The 8,167-nt window shown below is 32.3% G+C and overlaps 1 long non-coding RNA gene across 4 annotated transcripts; it reads right to left on the minus strand.

Annotated features, from left to right (window-relative positions):
• Positions 1-963: 963 nt before the first annotated feature.
• LOC148786793 (uncharacterized) lies at positions 964-5,730 on the minus strand. Of its 4 annotated transcripts, none has more exons than XR_016068025.1 (5): positions 5,396-5,730; positions 4,976-5,170; positions 4,612-4,694; positions 4,402-4,479; positions 964-3,628 (listed from the first exon to the last, which is right to left on the minus strand). It is a non-coding gene; the product is annotated as an uncharacterized LOC148786793 (long non-coding RNA). The 4 variants fall into 4 exon arrangements; XR_016068023.1 differs by having other exon boundaries at positions 4,976-5,191; XR_016068026.1 differs by having other exon boundaries at positions 4,976-5,113; positions 5,396-5,729.
• Positions 5,731-8,167: the final 2,437 nt, after the last annotated feature.

The following is an 8,167-nucleotide window of genomic DNA, read 5'->3' on the forward strand; positions in this document are numbered from 1 at the left end:
ATGGAACAATCACATCATTATGGGCATCAACTGTGGAGTGTTAGGCTGTGGCCCACTGCTAGCAATTTTCAGCCCACATGCGATAATTGGAAACTAGCATTCCACCTTTAAAAATTAGTATTTTCAGCCCAATTTAAGGAATGTTATTTGTTCCAACGTGGCTTTATTTGCTTTTAATTTCTTAAATCCGATTGTAATATTTCAAAACATCGTTTCGATTGCTTGAAACCAAATATTTTTCCAACATAACCCTTCTCCTTATTTTGTATTAGTAAATAAATAAATTAATATTATACTAATATTATAGTTTACTATATAAAAAATTTTAAAACCTTATTAAAAAATATCTTATCAAACAAGAATAAGAAATTTTCTTGGTAATAAAAATATTCATTAAAATGAGTATTGCTCATTTATTTTAAATCGTTTATTTTAACTAAAATTCCTGGCAAATTAACAACGTTGAAATGTTATTTGCCTATTTATTTTTAAGAATATAGTGTTCATTCTTTAATTAGTTTAGAGAAATTAGGAATTAATGGCAAATAATTTTCTTCTTTGACAGAGTTTTGCTCTTATGTCTTTTCACAATAGGACTGAAACACTTAGACTATATTTGAATTGATGGATTTGAAGTTTAGATTAGTGTTTATATATTATTCACATTTTATTTATTTTAAATTTTACTATGCCAAGTAAATTATAATAAAAAATATCTTCTATCAAACTAATCGTGTTAAAATATTATTTTGTATTTAATCTTTTTATTGGATATATAGTCTGTTTCCTACTTGGTCGTTTACTTGATTCATCCTACTGTCCCCTTGGACTTGATGTTGTCATGTGTGGCGAGTTAGCCAGATAATTCGAGTGAAGTTTGTTTCTTTCAATAAAAAAAAAAACAGAAAAAGATAGAGAAGGTATAATAGTGCACATGAGAAAGGAAAAAGAAAAATTGCTTGCTTGCTCAAAACATGGTACCGCATCAAATATTTACTAACAAGATAGTAGGAAACAACTACATAGGATCTCTAGGGATCACTTTTAGGCATGAACCAGACATACTTTTCCTGTTTCTGGTTTCCTTAATACATGATTATGATCTAAGTATTATAAACATGCTTGGTTCTATTTACAGTAGGCAAGATTTACTTCCACGGCGAACCCATGAGGCTCATACTTAGAATTACTTAAACGCCACAACTGATATCGACAAATCCATGAACGTTGTTAAGCAGACTCTTTCATTCAGATCATCTTCACTGCTAACTTAACTGCAAAAACAAAGAAGAAAACTTGAGCAAAATCAACCATATAAGAAAAGTATGCAACACATAATGCCATGTAAACTATAGGACAACCTATATCCTTCTCTGCCATTTCTACCCAAAAAGCAACCTTTGTCCCCATCCATTTCACCTCTACTGATTTTTCCCCATATTTAAAAATCAAGAAATATTGAGACCATTTTATTATCCTTTGCATAATTCAAACCCAAAATTCGGACTGATTTCTATTATGCCTTCACGTTCTCAACATTCTAATGGGGAAAGCAATAGGATTATGAATTCCAAGGCCACTTTAAACATGACGGACGCAAGGCAGTTCGGAGTTGAGGCCTACAAGAGAGATAATACTCCAATGTTTTTGTAGATTTATTCTTGGTCTGTTCATTATGTTGGCTTTTGGCCTCATGTTGCTTTCTTAGAAATTTTTGTTTGTCATACATTTGCATTTTTGTACAAATTTTACAAAAACTCCATATATGTCCATATCATTGACATCTAACATTTGAAGGTGTATCACAAAAAAATTTGTTGAAAAATCATTATTACACAATCACACGAAATTCAGAAATCAAATACTGCATACTAAATTGCAAAACAGTCGAGATGCCAATCTCATTATTTGTGTTAAAATCACTTGTATATATATCTTAAAAGACTTTTATCATTTATCAAAATAAAAGATAGTGATGGATGCAATTTGCTAAAAAATAGTGTACTTTTTTGGAAGTCTAAACAAAGATGGTGATGAATGCAATTTGCTAAAAAACAGAAAACTTAATGCAGCTTAAAATTTTCCAAAGAGCTGCAAAAACTGTTTTGAATTCAATTCTTTTTTATGGAAATAAAAATCAATAACAGATTTCCTTGAAAATCCAAAAACGTGACTTATTCATGCATTTATCAAAAATAATTAAATGAATATATGCCCATGAATAATCAAATACAAAAAATATTCTAATCGCTGTAAATTTATTTTAAATAATTTGAAAGAAATTACTGCAATTCAAGCTGATTTTGAGAATTAAAGAAAACCACAGCTGATTTTGAGAATTAAAGAAGACCACCCACAAGAAAAACAAATCTTTGAGTCAAAGAGAAAAATTTATTTTAAGAACTTTACGTGAAAACAAAAGAACACTTGACAAGGAAAACAAATCTTTTGGGCAAAAGAGAGAAACAATTTTCTAGTAATACATTTCAACTTATCAAAACTTTGTGTTCCTTAAAAATCATTGATGAACTCTTGAACGTACATAATAATACTCACAAAAGTTTTACCAAGTAATCTTGAAAAATATATTTTTAATTGGCATCTCGACAACTGTTCCACATTAGCATAGCATTTAATCCCAAAGTTCGCAAATAAAAAATAATTCATGATTGTATAATATAGATGTTCCAACATACTATTCTGTAATACACCTTCAAAAATAAGATGTTAATAACAAGAACTAACATGGTTTTTGTAAATCATACAAAAATGTCAAACGTATTAACAACAAAAAGTTTTAAGGCAGCTCATGAAGAAAACCCAACATAATAAACGAACCAAAAATAAATTTACAAAAAGATGAGGTATTTGTTCTCTCATTAAGGTCTCAACTCTATACTTGCATCATTCACATTTTTGAGCAGCCTAAAAAATCCCTAATCCCATACTTTCCAGACCAGAATGGAGAAAGCACGGTTTTCCAAAGAAATCAGAGCAGCAAATTTTAGGTTTGAATTATACAAAGTATAAAATCAATGGTCTCAACCATTCTTGATTCCAAAATATAGGAGAAAAATCAGCAAAGAAGAATTGATAGGGGCCGTTGGTTGCTTTTCAGTTAGAAACTTGAAGAGAAGACTATGAAGATACGTAAGGCTACCATTAGGTTCTAAAATGTCAACAAATTCCCACACAATTCTTATCGATATGAGGTTATCTAGTTTGCACCTAATTGGCAAACCCAATTCAAACTCTAGCCTTCAATCTTTTAATAAACAAGTATGAAAAACCTATACTAACTTATATGCTTCACTTTAATGCATGTGGAGAATGATGTATCAGGTAGGGTGATGCCCTTTGCTAATTGAACGCTATATGTGTTAGGGCTAAAGAAAACCAGATATCACCTCCAACATTAGTTCAATATGGTCCAATTTTTATTTGAAAATCTCTTAAAATTTCACTTTATATGTACGGATAGAAATTCACCAATAAATAAATACTCACCTTACCTAGTCAATGGGTTGTGGGACCCAAAACCTATCGAACAATTTCACAATTTTAATGCAATTAGAAACAAACTTGCAAATAAATATGGGTTTCAGCGAGACTTCAGTGACGGCATTGCCTGCATCAAATGTAGAGTATGGTGCTTTTTTCAACAAATAAAACTTGCAAATAAAAGAATTGATAACAGCAATTCTCGTGTGACTCTATTGAATCTCTGTACTTTGTATCAAGACAGAATTACGAACAGACATGGAAGAAAACAACATAGATACAACATTGTAGCACTCTCCAATTAAAAGGCATAAGAACAAATACCGCACTTGATGCACTTGAGAAAAGATATTTTGCTGGCCCATCAATTGAGCAAGTATCAATTGGTTTACGAAGTTCCAATACAGTCCAAAGAGGAAATTGAGATATTTAAAGTCAAGCTCATATTCAGCGAATCACATATATGCATTAAGAAAGAAGATAAGTGAACTTGATCGGCAACAAAGATAATAGCAGGAAAAACAAAGTGTTACTTACTGTTCCTAAAGTAGGTTCATAGTTGCTGATCTAAGTGAAGATACATGTGGGGTCCCATTAGTTTCAAGCAACTGTCTTATGCTAGATTGTGTAAGATAATCGACATGGTGTGACTAACAAAAATCATCATATTTCTAGTATATCCTAGCCCCATATATTAACAACTGCAGCCAAACATTTTCAGAAACAAAGTCCCACGTAAACCAAGGATCATTGGCAGCAATTTATACGGATGGAAAATGAAAATCATGGCCAATACATTCACACAAGCAAAATATATTAACAACTGCAACCAAATATGTATTTGTAAATAACTTTTCTGAAACACAACATTCACGCAAGTTATAACATTGCTAGACTCACATTCTTTCCCAACCTAATGGTAGGGAAGATCAGCCAGTGGACAAAGATGACAATCCAATCCAAAGCCTGCAGGTTCTCCTGGCAGATTTGGAAAAACAAAGGTTTTGCCCTAGGAGTTACTATATCATTAACACTCGTGAAAACTTGATTCGAAAAAATGATTAACGCATGCATTATTAACAAAGAACATGTAAAAGACCAAAAGATTACCAATTCAATGCCAGTAGTCTCGTCGATTCGAGTCCCTAAACCCAACATAAGTTTCGTTCCCACTCCATCTCTATACGAATCCCCTGTGAAAGCATTTGGATGCAATTAAATAACATTATAAGATGGGAAAAGACCAATGAAATCAGAGCCAAAAAGAAAAAAGGAAAAGCTAGACACAGAAAATGCAAGTGGAATAAGCAAAGCCAAATCTGCCTTCAAGAAAGAAGCTCTGAAAAACAAGACTGCCAAAAAATTGACCAGTTTGTGAGTGTAGGCAATATGTATTAATATCCCTCAAGACACTAGCGATCAAAATGACAACAGGATCACTACTGAATATAATCATATGAAAAAACAACCATACCCAAAGGGAAAAGCCTTCAAAACCTCCAAAACCTCCAATTCAGAGAGCCATCTTGCCTATTCTCTGAACAAGTTCTGATCCAGCAACAATGTCCACACCAGCATCCTTGTATGTAAGTGCCAGACACTTGTCCGCAGACTGCAGTCGTAATCCAAGACATACAGTAGAGCCCATGTGTAATTGAAATTCAAGAACCTTGAAATAACAAATCGAGACCTTAAAAAAGACAAAAAGGAAAAAGAGTAAGGCCGTAATTTCACAATTCAGTGACACTGAAAAGTACTCGTATTAAATCTTCCGTTGGGAAGACAGACTTCCTTTAACCAAGATACTCTTAAGTTCACAATGCAAGAACCCATAATGCAAGAAACTTAAAAGAACTCTTATGCAATGAGGTGATGTCAGACTCTCAAGAAATACCTTAAGAAAGAACAGATCGAGGCTGAGGGCAGTCGGCGGAGGCGGCCGGACGTCTGAGACGATGTTCAAAAACGCCGCTGTTAAAAAAGAAGGGCATGTCAATGTGAGCGCCCTCTTGCTTTTCTTCTGCACTATTTTTGATTTTTCAAAATCTGGTCGTGGATGTTCCTCTTATATAAATATGCGCCGGCGCGGGGAACACAACGGTAAAGTTTTTTTGTTCTTTTCTTTCTTGAAATCACAACGGTAAAGTTGGGAAGATTAGGTTTCACTGTGGTTTGAGGGTGAGAAAGTGACAGACCCGTGAACAAGATGATGATTTCAAGGGTAAATTGCATTTTTGCCCCTGTATTATCATCAAAATGCAAAGAACCCCTATATTAAAAAAAATAGGTTAAAAATTCGATGTTTTTATTAATCTTGTGTAGAACCTTATTCCTGTTAGGATCTGGCGAAGAGCGAGAAATATTAAAAAATGCTATATCAATACAATATTATATCATATGATATCAATTAGAAAAATCCGCACCATTTTCGTGTTAATACATTAATATATGACTGGCATGTGTTGAATTAAAATATAATTAAATCATACATAATTTAAAAATATAATCACATATAACCCACACATGTAGGTGAAATAAGTGCCATGTTATAAAAAAAATGGGGTTAAATGCAATTTACTCATCTGATATACGAAATGAGCAAATATCCCCTTATGACAACACATGAAACAATTTACTATTTTATTTTTTATAGAGGATTTTTTGCTCATTTATATTATGCAATCTGATATTTTCTTTTTACATGTAAGTGTTTATGTAGCGGATGAAAGACTAATTAAAAAAATGTCCAATCAATAAAATCCTCAAATTAAAAAATCTCAATTTTGTCCATCTCACCATATTTTAGCCACTTTCAAAATCGACGATCAGAATCTTGCAATTGTAAAAAATCAATTAATTCGAGGTTACTATTTTGTCACCTCTTATATACATGACAGTAAATGCAATTAAAGTTTAAAAAATCCCACTATTCAATTTCGGCATTGGATCTTCTATTTCATTTTCCTATTTCATCTCCTATTGCTTTTTTGGATGATTGCCGTGGATAATCTTAAGTGAGAGAAAATGTGGTGTAAAAATCGTGGGACAAGAGAGAGAAAATATATAGAAAAAGTAGATCGAAATAAAAAATTAAAAAAGATAAAATCTATGGCAAAGAGATAGAAAATTATCGATAAAAAATAATTAATGATAATTTTAATATTATCACAAATTATATTTATTTAGTGGCCAGAATTATTATTTTATTACAACAATGAATTTTAAAGTTTTATTGAAGATAATTATTTTATAAAAATTATAATTAGTTTCTAATTGTAAAAATTAACTCTTATATTTACCAGTTCAGTAACTCTTGAGAGAGTTAATGGTCGTGAACAAAAAAATAACGCCAAGAGAGGTAGTACAGTTAGTGAGCTGGTAAATACAGGAGTTAATTAAGTGAACTAGCAGATATAATTATTTTGTAAAAACTATTCTTTAACTTAAGAAAAAGTATTTTAAATACATTTGAAAAAAATATATCACATCAACTATAATCATTATATATTATTTTATCTCACAATTAATTATGTATTAAAAAAATATTGATTATACTACAAAAATAATGATTATTTTATATTATTATATCTGTCTTTCATTAACGCGTATTATTATTGAAAATACATTAATAAGTAACTTAAAATCATTATTATTGAAAATATTAATGAGTACGTGAATGTAGCTTTTAAAATAGTATAACATATTTAATATTTTGTAATTGTTGTAAATAAAAAATTTGCATTTTTGGCACAAGAATATCATCTAACTATGAGAATCAAGACGTCATTTATTATTGGACCTAGCCAAGTATTTTCCACACTCAACCAATTACATAATTAACTTAAGAACAGTGTCTCTTTATATCTCAAAATGTAAATAGTTTAGGCTGTAATTACTTGCGAGTAAAATATGTTTGATTGAGATAAGATATTAAAATTATTATTAAATACTTTTTGTTGATAATTTTCTATTTTCTTGTAGTAATAAAAAATAAATTTTTGTCTCCTATCTATCGACGGTTGTCATGAGGGATAATGGCACATGCGATAGGGAAGACAACAACCATAAAAGTGCCACACATAACTGCTATCATCAATCAGCCTGAGCGCATATATTCCCGTTCTTCCGTGACGCACATTGTCTGCTAGTCTGCCGCACGTAGGGTGCTGCCTGTCGCACAACTTGATGTCATCTAAACATTGGATGTTGCCTGCACGTGCAACTTCCTGCCTTTTGAACGTCGTGTCCTATATGAGTGCATGACATCTGGTCTTACTTCAAATGCATGCGGTCTGTGTGGGCGGCACCTTTCTTTGTTGCAACTCAAGTGCTATCTTCACTAAACTCGGGTACCATTTAGCCAACTCCCGCAACCTTCCATGCAAAGCCCCTATCCACACATACCCACAATCATTCACCACTGTAGAACAAGGCTACGACACCAACGTATTGTTGCTCACACCTCTGCATGGCTAATTGTCACTCTAATACGATGAACCGTCTGCCTTAAACTGGTTCAAAACTTAACCAGCTCGAGTGCCACACCATGTTGGCACCCATGCACACTGACAGGCAAACCTGCCATGCCAACGTCTGATAGAGCTTCAAGGGGCTTACAGGAGCATCGTCTAAGACTGATCCGCCATTTGCTTCCAAATATCAAGAA

Source organism: Sesamum indicum, linkage group LG10 (assembly GCF_026168435.1).
Source record: "Sesamum indicum cultivar Baizhima isolate 11 linkage group LG10, ASM2616843v1, whole genome shotgun sequence".
Classification (NCBI taxonomy): domain Eukaryota; kingdom Viridiplantae; phylum Streptophyta; class Magnoliopsida; order Lamiales; family Pedaliaceae; genus Sesamum; species Sesamum indicum.